Below are 12,968 nucleotides of genomic sequence, written 5' to 3'. Positions count from 1 at the left end.
CACGAATATCCTCCTTTAGCACAGCTGTAATGCTATCCCTTATCAAAAATGCCACTCCCCTCCTCTTTTGCCTCCCTTTCTATCCTTCTTGCAGCATTTGTATCCTGGAACATTCACCTGCCAGTCCTGCCCATCCCTGAGCCATGTTTCTGTGATTGCTATGCCATCCCAGTCCCATGTTCCTAACCGTGCCCTGAGTTCATCTGCCTTCCCTGTTAGGCCCCTTGCATTGAAATAAATGTAGTTTAATTTATTAGTCCTACCTTGCCCCTGCCTGCCCTCACTGATTGACTCACTTCTGTTCTCAGCTGTAACCATCTCAGATCGATCTCTTTCCTCACTATCTCCCTGGGTCTCACCTCCCCCCCACCACCCACCCACCCCACCTCCCCACCCCCAACCTTACTAGTTTAAATCCTCCCAAGCAGTTCTAGCAAATTTCCCTGCCAGTATATTCGTCCCCTTCCAATTTAGGTGCAATCCGTCTTTCTTGTACAGGTCACTTCTACCCCAAAAGAGATTCCAATGATCCAAAAATGTGAATTCTTCTCCCATACACCAGCGCCTCAGCTATGCATTCATCTGCTCTATCCTCCTATTCCTGCCCTCACTAGCTCATAGCACTGGGAGTAATCCAGATATTACTAAACTTGAGGATCTGCTTTTTAAATTTCTGCCTAACTCTCTGTAATCTCCCTTCAGAGTCTCAACCCTTCCAATGTCATTGGTTCCAAAGTGGGCAATGACCTCCTGCTGGCCCTTCTCCCCAGTGAGAACATTCTGCACCCTCCCTGAGACATCCTTGATCCTGGCACCCGGGAAACAGCACACCATTCTGCTTTTTCTCTGCTGGCCACAGAAACGTCTGTCTGTACCTCGGACTACAGAATCCCCTAACACAATTGATCTCTAGGAAGCCGACATACCCCTTGTTGCATTAAAGCCAGTCTCAATACCAGAAACTTGGCTGTTTGTGCTACGTTCCCCTGAGAATCCATCACCCCCTACATATTCCAAAACAGCATACTTGTTTGAAATGGGTATATCCACAAAAGACTCCTGCTCTAGCTGCCTACCTCTCTTACCCTTCCTGGAGTTAACCCATCTATGTGACTGTATCTGAGACTTTCCCCCCTTTCTATAACTGCCATCCATCACATACTGTAGCTGTTGCAAATTCCTCATCACTTCTATCTGTCTCTCCAATCGATCCACTCAATCTGATAAGATTCGCATCCAACAGCATTTATGGCAGATGTAATCCGCAGTAACCCTTAAACTCTCTTTAAACTCCCACATCTGACAAGAAGTACATATCACTGCAAAGGCCATTGTTGCTCCTTCACAATCTACAGACCCAGAAAACAACACCGTCTTATTCCTCTACAAACACTGCCCCAGGTGAAATTAATAGCTATGGCTTATATTTTAAGTTTAATCAAGAGACTTATCTCCAAAAACATATAATCAAGAAAGAATCCATTGTACCCACTACTGTAGCCTTTCTATTGGACAGACTTAAAACAACAATGAACTTATCTGACTCTGTGCTGTGAACTTCACCCAACAGGTCCTCCAAGATTAGTTGTGAATTTCATTGTTTGTTAATTTCCCAGATGCACTCTGATGTCCAGCGATATATGAATTCAAACAACAAAGGCGGTAACTGTGCAGGTTTTTTTTTTCTCTCTCTCTCTCTCTCTCTCTCTCTCCTGCACTGTCCTCAGCATGTGCTTCATTTGTCTGCCCTTCTCTCTTTTAAACTGCTGTTGTTTTGACTTTTTTTTTCCCAAAGTTCCAAAACAATGCAGCAGCATATAAAACAGTAATTGCTGCTCCTGGAATTTGAGGAAATAACCACCAACACCTAAAATACCTCAAAAAAAAGGAGCAGCTCTTACAGCCAGAAATTTTTCCCATCCTCCATCTTGGGTTACCCAGAATCCAGTGGCAGTGGATATTGTGAAGGGGATACATTGAAGAGGAGGGAAACCTGTTGATTCTTTGGTTTTTTGGGGGGAGGAAGGGCTCCAATCTGACATTGGGTGAATGTTGGGCTCCTTCTGGGGCTAATGGCATCTGATTGAGTCCTGCCTGAGAGTCTTCCAGGTAGAGTTGGTTAGGTTTGGTTCTGGGATGGGTCTGATGGGTTGGAGATGGGAGGGGGAGTAGGAGACTCAGGCTTTGAAAAGGGGTCAGGTCAGGATCTTGGGGGTTGTAAGTGATCTGGGGGATGTGTAATTGGGGTTATATAAGTACAAGATCAGTTTTAATAAACCCCCCAGCTAATTCAAACCAGCAACACAGAAAAGATTTATCCCATACAGTAATCTGTGAAAATTCGAGACTCAAAGAATTATCCCAAAAGTCATTTTTTAAAGTAAAAATGAACAACTTTATTTTTTAAAGTCTAACAGAGAATAATTACCTAGGAGCTATTTTCAACGAATTTATCTAAAACTATCTTTTACCTTCCCCTCTACAATACTGGTCCGATAAAACCCCCAATTAAGATTTACCAAAAAAATCAAATGTCAAAACCTGCCAGCTGTCGAATCTTCTTTTTGTGTCTTCCTCTGTAGATTTGCTCTCCAGGTCGGTGTCAATGGTTTTTTTCTGTGCAAAATACCTTCTCCAGAATCTCAGAGTTCTTACAAGCAGCCAACATCTGTTGGTCTTTCGGCAGTTCTCTCTCAACTGTTTTTTTTTTGGTTTTATAACCCAAAATATCAGATCATTTCATTGTTGTTAATATTTATCAGAATGCAAAATTCAAACTTGATAGGAGTTTGGTATCTTGGGGCATAATTTAAACTGATTGGCCGAATTTGAATTTTTTTTGTCTCATAACAACCCAATTGTTCTGACCAAGCATTACATTGTTACCTTGTTCTGGACTCTCTGTGCCTCTCTAAGTCCTTGCAAGCTTTCAAGTCTCTTAAAGGTTCAGTACGCTTACACCTTCATAACATAGTTAGCAGGAATTTGACTACACATTTAATAGTCTAACTTTTACTAAATAGCTAAGTTTATTCAGAATCCTCAAAGTCTCCGATTTAAATGAATACTTTTGGACAGCTCCAGGCATAGAATTTTCAATTCCCCATTCACTTCCTTTCAGGTCTGCTACAATAGGTATTCCACAGGGTCCCAGTGCACAACTCCCATCTATTCCCAGGCCAGTGAAAAATCCAGACCAATCTTTCATATCAATGGTATTTCATCAGAATCCAAAAAGGTTAGAAATGCAAGAGTAAAGAGGCAGGTAAGTAGATGCTAGGAATAGTGCCTCTGATATGGCACCCAATTTTGCAATCATCACCCTCGCCAAAATGCCCACAGTCTTAGCTTTAACTGCTTTGTAGAACACCAGGACGTCTCCCTCCACTCTTTTGCTGCCATGGTTACCATCCAATAGCAGCCTTATCCTTACGCAAAGAAAGCTTTGACTTCCTTAGCTGCAGTAGAAAAAAGTGTTTGCTTTTAAATATTCCAGCCACTTGTTTCATGACATATTATTCATGAAAATTACTGCAAGTCAGGGAATCAGCAATTCACTAGGTTTGAGTTTCTTCACTTTTGCTAAAATTGCTGACAAGGTAATGCACAGATTGAGCAAAATCACTGCTCTGATGCCCATTGCAGCAGTAGGTGAGAACAAGGTCTGCTTTGCATCACATATGAGCTTGACATTCACAGAATGAAGTCCTTGCCTATTCACATACATCATTATGTGCTCAGCTGGTGCCACAGCGGCATACTGAGGAGCCCAGATATCCAGAAGGAGTACTCACTCTGATGCTTGTGCCAGTCGTAAATAAGCCAAAAGTTCTGAAGGTGAAACATATCAGAATCAAAACATTAAATCGGTTTATCTGTCTAAACATGCTGCCAGACCTGATGAGTTTCTCCAGCATTCTCTCTTTTTATTTGAGATTTTGATTTTTCTGTGAAAAAGGATGCCTTGCACATGCTGGTTCAAAATAGTAAAATAGTTCCTGGTTAACATTGAGAAAACATCATACAGCCGTTCAGTAGGCTTGAGCACTATTTAGAAAGGTATGTTGTTCTTACCTTAAATTCCATGCACTGAGCTGTAGAATTAAAAAATCATTGTGATGAACTTGGAAAGGACCTAATAGCATCCTCTGAGAAGAACTTTCATCTATTATCTTCTGCAGTGATGCCTGATTCTCATTGTCTCGGCATATTGCTACAACTGCTCTGGCATTCGGAGGATGCACCTGTGGGGAATCCCATCAATTGTTGGCAGTCATTGTAGTATCGGTGGAGGGAGAAGTTGGGGGTAAAAAGTTCATTTTCTGGGAAAATGTTAAAAAGTATGAATGAAAGGGTTAAAATATTTCCTTGGACGTTCATCATTAGCAAGTGAAGTCAATGTCCTATTCAACCGTCAATGGCTCACCTGAGCTTTTCTGAAGCATGAGGCATGGTTGTAGTGGTAGAGCTAATGGTCCAGGGCAATGTGGATTAAATGAAAGGAATTCATAATACCTTGATCATTTTCAGGTTAATGTTGTTTTTTAAGTATTGGGAAAAATTGAATGCAGGTACTGTCAATTCACAACTACAATTATTTTGCTAGTGTGTCTGGTTGAACTGTGATATGGCACAAAAAGAGATTTTCATGGCTGCACTTTGTTATGTCAGCAAACTCTTCACTTAGATATTCGGCAGATAGTTTTTTTTTGTATGAACTATAAAGTGGTACCAATTACTGGGAACAGTATAAATGGACATGAACTTCACATATAATAGTGTAGCCAAGCACTGAGGGGCTTTAATGATCATAATGTTAAAATAAACTTGCTTAAGTTAGCACACTAATAATGAAATAGGATTTTACTTGTTCTTTGTTAAATGATGGAGTAACTGTTGGTAATTGATGGGGATCAAAACTCCCATTGGAAGTGATGCCCCATTCTGGAATTAAAAGTGAATGGATACCAGTAGGGGAGGTGAAGATCAGGGTTTAAATATTATGGCCCTGTGGTCAAATAGCAGCTTAACACTTGCTGCCAAAGTTCATGCCTGAAATTGGCCGCTTGCACTTGGTATTGGAAGGAATCTAGTACCTGTGAACTGGTATTTCAGTCAGATAATAATGTCTTCAGAGGAGGACAGAATAAAATTTGCAAATGGAACAGAAAAAGTAATGGTGAAACCATTCTCCTTTTATGAAAGATTTTTTTTCTTGTATAGCACATTATGACCTTTCAGGCTCATTGGAGACACCCTGGTCACTGCAGTTTTCACTGTGATTTATGATTCACTTCTATTCCTGCATTAAACTGAATTAAGGGGATTTAGATCAGTTTTATCTGTTATTATCCATGTGAGTAGGAATAGTCTTGCTGAAAATAGCAGCAGTCTGATGTGACAGTTATTATTTGATGATGAGACCTTTCCTTATTTTGACAGCTGTGTTTAAGATTCAATTAGACTTTGAACAGATTTATTCGAAATTGAAAATGCACCGCAATGAATTTATTACAGTTAGAATTGCCTGGCTTTGTTTTAAATGTTACAAATTTCTTGTCTTCATGTTATTGCATCTCTAGCAAGTTCACCTTGAAATGATTGGGCATCACCTGACATCTATCTCACAGCCTTCTCATCTCTTCGCATCATTACCATTTTATCAAAGAAGCCAGTGGACTTTATCGACAGAGGGGTATATAAAAAAAACACGGGACACTCAACATAAAGGATATGTGTCACATTCAATCACTCATTCAGCCGATTTCAGGTCTGTAGCTGGTCGCAACCTGTCTATAAATCGGCTTTGTCTTGGATGACGACTGGAATGTAGAGCTGATAGATGTTCAGCTTAATCAGTCTTGTGAGGTACTCAGAGTAGGAAGTTTGTATCAGCTTCCACAGGTAGACTGAGACAAGCAATGCACAGCTTGACAGGATTTCACACCTTCAGAACCAGACAAAGCTGATGGGTTAAAATGGACTCAGGGGAACAGTAATCTGCTTTGCACTCTGACATTTGCAATTAAGTCACTGGATGAGGAATAATTCAAGTATTTAATAGTAAATTAATCCATTTGAAAACCATTTACATTGGTCAAGAGAACAAAATTACATATACTAAAATTTTGGTTCAACAGATTTCTGCAGGTCTTTCTTTTAACCAAAGTAAACAGAATGTCAGAAGACAACATTCCTTCTGCCATAAACAACATCTCCCATGTACCAGTTTGCTCAGGCAGCAATTTGGAACTTAATTCCTTATTTTTCTTCATATCAAAGAATATTCCTTGATATATTTATGAAAGGGAACAATTTTAATAATAAAGCAGGAGTTGTGTTTAATGACAAAAATAAGTCAAAAGTCAAAAGTCAAAATCATTCAGTTCATCATCTGAGTAACATGATTTTAAATGATTGAAATTATTTTTGATACAAATACTATGTAGACTAATTGCCATTTTATTTGGTGTACAATGTTAAGCTTCTTTAGAGAAGGATGAAGAGTTTCTAATATTTAAATATTTTTCAAAGTTCCTAATAGAGCTTTTGCTCGACACAAAAAAAGGAATTTGAACAACGTCCCTGATGCCAACAAACAGGTACAATAGTCTGGTCTGGTCTGGGTTGGAAGGACTGAATAATATTCTGAACTATTATTTCTCAATTTTTCAAATTTATAACTGGACTTCTTATTTCTTTATTTTTCTAAGTTTTGTCCTGAGAAATTTGTGCTTAAGAATCTACATCTGGGTACCTTGGTAGCTCAGATGGTGCCGTAAATGGCGACTTGTAAACTTTTCACTGTACTCAGGTGACTGTAAAGCTAGTACTGATTCACATTTTAATGCTTTTTAAATTATATCTTTTTATATGCACATGCTTTGTGAAGATAATTTGTCAAAGAAATCATGAACTGGAGGAATTTTGTGGGTAGTTGCTCATGATGTACAATGAAACAAAGCACCGACAAAGTTGATACTTCTGTGATCATTGATTTCTGGTTCATACGTTAAAAATACAGTCATACACCTGGAAAACAAATAGTTGTTATTAATTATACAATCCGACAATGATGAGATATATCAAACTATTTTACTGCAAATTGGGTACTATTTGAAGGATAGTGGCTGGTGTCATGCAGGCAACATGACAGTCAATTTGAATTTAGAAAACTCCCACAAACAAGTCATATGACATCTGTTGAATAACCTGTCTTGTGTGATGTTGATTGAGGGATAAATATTAATGAGGGCAGTCAGAATGACTGCTCTGCTCTTTTTAACAGTAGTGACAGAGAATCCTTCACATTTGCCCAAGCAGCAGAAAGGGCCTTGTTTTATTGTCTCATCTGACAGTGTCATGCTCCTCCTGTACTGCACTGGAGTGACAGCCTTAGGGCAAAGTTTAATTATTACAAGCCTGGACCCTTCCACAAACTGGAGATAATGGAAACTGCACTGCAACCATCCCAAGTCCCTATCTCAATATGCTATTAACCAAGCACTTAATAGTATGGCCTCAGGTTCTTCATCATGTTCAGGTCAAATAAGTTGTCTCCAAGGGCTATCGATCAATCAGAGGTCAACAGCTTCCAATCACTGTCAATGCCACATTGCTGAAGCCTGCAGTGCAGTACAGTGGGACACCCTTGTTTTAGATACCTAATGATGGGAGAGGGGAGTGAGCATTAAAGGCAAGCTGAACTTTCACCTATGGGTAGCCTTTGCAACTGGCGGGTTTCCCAATTAGACATGGACTGCCTAACTAAAAGGGATCCGCCACTAGACCCAAAGCTGTACCAGCCGTTGTTAATCTGTTGTGGTGGCAATACGTATTATCAACAAGAGACACTACAGGCTCATGGAAACATCAGAAATGGGTGCAGGCATAAGCCGTTTGACCCTTTGAATCTGCTCCACGAATCAATATAGTCATGGCTGATCATCCAACTCAGTGCCCCATTCCTACTTTTTTGTCACATTCTTTGTTCTCGTTATCCCAAAGAACTATATCTAATTGCTTCTTGAAAACATCCAATATTTGGCCTCAACCAATTGCTGTGACAGAGAATTCCATAAGCTCAACACTGAGTGAAGAGATTCCTCTTCTTCCCAGACTGAATTAGTCTACCCCATATCCTTAGTCCATGACACCTTGTTCAGGACACCCCAGTCATTATGAACATCCTTCCTGCATTTACCCTGTCTAGAAGTTTAGAATTCTAATAGGTTAGAATTTATAAATTTCAATGAAATCCCCCCTCATTCTTCTAAATTCTTCTATATGTCGAACTTGCCATCCCATGAATTAGTTTAGTAAACCTTTGAATTATTCCTTCCAAAGTTAGAACATCCTTCCTCAGATAAGGACACCAAAGCTGCACACAATACACCACCAAGACCCTATACAATTTCAGCAAGACAACTTGCTATTGTACTTGAATCCTCTAACTAAGGAGGCCAAAGTACTACTTGCCTTCTTCACCACCTGCTAAACCTAGATGCTTATTTTCAGTGACTAGTTTACAAGGATACCCACATCTCATTGCACGTCTCCCTCTCCCAATCTATCATCATTCAGGGTAATGATCTGCCTTTGTGTTTTTATGACCAAAATGGATAACCTCACATTTATCCACATTATATGTCATCTGCTGTGCATTTGCTCACTCATTCAAACCACATGCATAGCAGATTACATATAATGTGGATAAATGTGAGATTTAGAAGTTTAATTGGTAATTTAATCAATGTTTTGAAGATATTAAGCAAACTGACAGGAGACAGAGAGACAGAAACTAATTTTACTGAATTGGGAATGTAGGACAAGGAACCATAGTCTAAAAATTAGACCTAATTCTTTCAGGAGTGAAATGTTTAATAAAGAAAGGGTATCTAATATTGAAATTCCCTTCTGAAAATGTCAACTGATGTTAGGTAAATGGTTAATTTTAAATCTGAAAGTCATAGATTTTTGTTTACAATAAATGTTAAAAGATACAGAGCCTAAACCAATACATTGGCAAGTAGATTCCTATATCAACCCATATTGAATAACAGAAGAGGGTAAAGCCAGGAGAAAGAATATTTTAGTTCTGATATAAGCTGTTCGTAGATAATACTGGACATTTTGCTGATATATAGTGTATGAAATACGTTCACAGCAAATGGAAATCTCCTCATGTATGTTATGCATAGTTCAGCTCATTTTAGCTGATTCTTGCTCAACATTTTTGTTTTTCTCCAGACCTTAATAAATTGTGTCAGAATAAATACACAATCATTCTAGGTTTGCAAGTCTGTAGTGGGTAAATATAAAGTACATTTATACAAAAAGGGTTTGTTCAATATTACCACTTCTCCTGATGCAACACAGACTGGCCTTAGCTTTTTGAGGATAAGCAACACAACAGGTCCCTATCTGTACATCATTCACTGTTACAATTAACAGCTACATTATACATGCCACACAGCAGCCCTTATCACTTCTTGTCTCCATAAGTAGTATATTGGAATTTTCTTTTAGTGAGATGAAGATTTATGAAGAAAATTTAAAGTTCTTGTTGTAAATGATTGAGAAGAAAATAATATAGTTATCAAAGGAAAATTTATTTACAATATTGTTGTCTTGACTGCCTCACAGAATTACTCAACAGGAGGACACTGTAAGATTTACATTGGTTAACATTATGGAGTCAAAATACTGACAAGCGAATGAGACAGTTGGCCCAACCACTCTGTGATAAATGTGCCAATGAACGTTGTGTTATTTCAGTTATGTGTGAATATGTAAATACATAGGACTAAGGTTGGAATCTTAAAAACCACTTCTAGTATAGAGAAGAGCTAAGATAACTTCAGGAACTCATGGATTAGAGCCGAAGCACCAATATTCAATTATTTGCAGAAACCATACCGGCGAAAAAAAGTCGAATCATTGTAGACCCAGGGAAAACCAAGTATGGCAGAATCTTTCAGGTCAATAAGAGGCACTTGACTGAAGCCAAAAGATGCAAAGAAGATGAGGACCATTGTCTGATGTCCAAAAAAAATTCAAAGCCATTGCAGAAAGAACAGAAAAAGATTTTTAATTATATTTGAATTGAATTAATAAGGATGAAATGTGTCTGAGTTAGATAGATGGAGAAATATATTAACACTAATGTCCTAATACTAACATATTAATACTAGATAGTAATGACGTGAAGGTATATTGAGTATGGCAGGAAAATAGTGTAAAGGTACAAGATTAGCTATGTTCTGGAATGGCTAACATGTTCAAGGGGCTGAATGGTCTCCTCATATTCCAGTGTTTCCAGAAGTTTACATAACTGCTATTCCATGGCTCACATGTGAGCTTGGAAATTAATTCCAAGTTAGCATATTCACGTTTCATTTTCTTTTCAATTGGTGAGGTGTATCAAATTTACTGCTATTTATTTTAGTTAGCTTCATATCTATACTTTAGAATTGAAATAATACTGACCTCACCAACCCTTCTTCTTCCACCTCCGTGCTTACTTTTCCCATCAGGACACCTGCCCAACCTCCGAGGACCCCTTCTCCTGCCTCCAACACACGTGGACACCTTGTGCTTGTCTGTTACTTGCCCTCAGTCACTTCATCTCCAACTGTCATCGTGAAATTGACCGCCTCAACCTATCCATCCTTCTCACCCACTCCAACTTCTCACCCTCACAATGTGGAGCCCTTCACTCCCTCCATTCCAACTCCAACCTCACAATCAAACTAGCAGACAAGGGAGCTGCAGTGGTAGTTTGGCGCACTGACCTCTACACTGCTGAAGCCAAGCACTAACTCATGGACACCTCCTCCTACTGTCCTCTCGATCACGAACTCACCTCCCATTACCAAACCACCATCTCCCAGACCATCCACAACTTTACCATCTCAGACGATCTCCCACCAACAACATACAACCTGATAGTCTGGAATCCCCACACTGCTCCACTTCTACCTCTGACCCAAAAACCTGACTGCCCGGTCAACCCATCATTTCAGCCTTCAGCTTTTCTGCTGAACTTATATCTGCATACCTTGACAACATTCTATCCCCCTTGGTCCAGGATCTCCCTACATACATGTGAGATACCACCCACGCTCTCCACCTCCTCCATGACTTTCGGTTCCCTGGCCCTCAGTGCTTCATATTTACCATGGACATCCAGTCCTTATACACATCCATCCACCACAACAAAGGTCTCCAAGCCCTCTGTTTCTTCCTCTCCTGCCAACCCAACCAGTACCCTTCCACCAACAGACTCATTTGTTTGGCTGAACTGATCTTCACCCTCAACAATTTCTCTTTAGAATCTTCCCACTTCCTACCAACTCCCACAGCTCCATGGACTACACCTCTTCCCTCTACCTCCTGTAAAAATGCTACCATGGGCACCTGCATGGACTCCAGCTTTGCCTGCCTCTTCGTTGGGTATGTGGACCAATCCATCTTCCGTAGCTATACTGGCACCATTCCCCACCTTTTCCTCCATTAAGTTGATGACTGTATCAATGACACCTCGTGCTCTCTCAAGGAGGTTGAATAGTGCATCAAGTTCACAAACACCTTCCAACCTGACCTCATGTTCACCTGAACCATCTCGGACACCTCCCTCCCCTTTCTGGACCTCTCCATCTCTATTTCCAGCAACCAACTCAACACAAACATCTACTTTGAACCTACCAACTCTTACAGCTCCCTGGACTACACCTCCTCCCCCCCAACCTCCTGTAAAAATGCTATTCATTTATTCCCAATTCATCAACCTCCACCGCATCTGCTCCCAAGAGGACCAATTCCACCATTGAACAAGGCCTCCTTCTTCAACAACCTCAATTTCACCACCGATGTGGTCAACAATATCCTCCAACGTATCTTCTCCACTTCTTGCACCTCTGGCCTTGAACCCCACCTCTCCAATTGCAACAAGACAGAACCCATTGGTCCTCACCTTCCACCTCACCAACCTCGGGATACCACATATCATCTTCCGCCATTTCTGCCACCTACAAACAGACCCCACCACCACTGATATATTTCCCGCCACACCCCTATCTGCGTACTGCAGAGACCATTTCCACCACAACTCCCTCCTCCACCAACCCTCCCTCCACTCCCAACACCTTCCCCTGCCACTGTAAGAGGTGTAAAACTTGCGCCCACACCTCTCCCCTCATCTCCATCCAAGGCCCCAAAAGATTCTTCCACATCAGACAGAGATTGTCCTGCACCTCCACACACATCATCTACTGTGTCCATTGCTCTCGATGTGGTCTCCACTACATTGGGGAGAAATAACGCCAACTTGCAGAACGTTTCAGAGAACATCTTTGGGAAACACGCACTAAACAACTTCACCTCCACATGGCTGAGCACTTCAACTCCCCCTCCCACTCCGCTAAGGACATGCAAGTCCTACCACATTTGAGTCACCCGATGGCTGGATGAAAAAAGCCTCATCTTCCACCTTGGGACCCTTCAACCACACAATCTCCTCATCTCCTTTCCCCTGACATTATTCCTTCCAACTCAGCATTGCCCTCTTGAACTGTTCCATTTGTCCATCTTCCTTCCCACCTATCCACTTCACTTTCTACACTGATCTATCACCATCACCCCCACCTTCATCTACCTATCTTGTTCTCAGCTACCTTTCCCCCAGCCCTATCCCCTCCCATTCATCTCTCAGCCCTCACATTCTTGATAAAGAGTTTAAACTCAAAACATGGACTCTCCTGCTCCTCTAATGCTGCCTGACCTGTAGTGCTTTTCCAGCACCATATATTTTGACCCTGATCTCCAACATCTGCAGTCATTACTTTCTCCTCACCATCCATTTGGTTCTAAACCAAATGGGATTGTGTTCAAAAGATACACATTAAAGATTTAGTGCTGTTTACTTTCAAAATCTCATGGAATACATGGAGAACTAACCAAGTGGATAC

This window comes from Hemiscyllium ocellatum, chromosome 11 (genome assembly GCF_020745735.1).
Source record: "Hemiscyllium ocellatum isolate sHemOce1 chromosome 11, sHemOce1.pat.X.cur, whole genome shotgun sequence".
NCBI classification, from domain to species: domain Eukaryota; kingdom Metazoa; phylum Chordata; class Chondrichthyes; order Orectolobiformes; family Hemiscylliidae; genus Hemiscyllium; species Hemiscyllium ocellatum.
Note: the sequence above shows the minus strand (reverse complement) of the source record.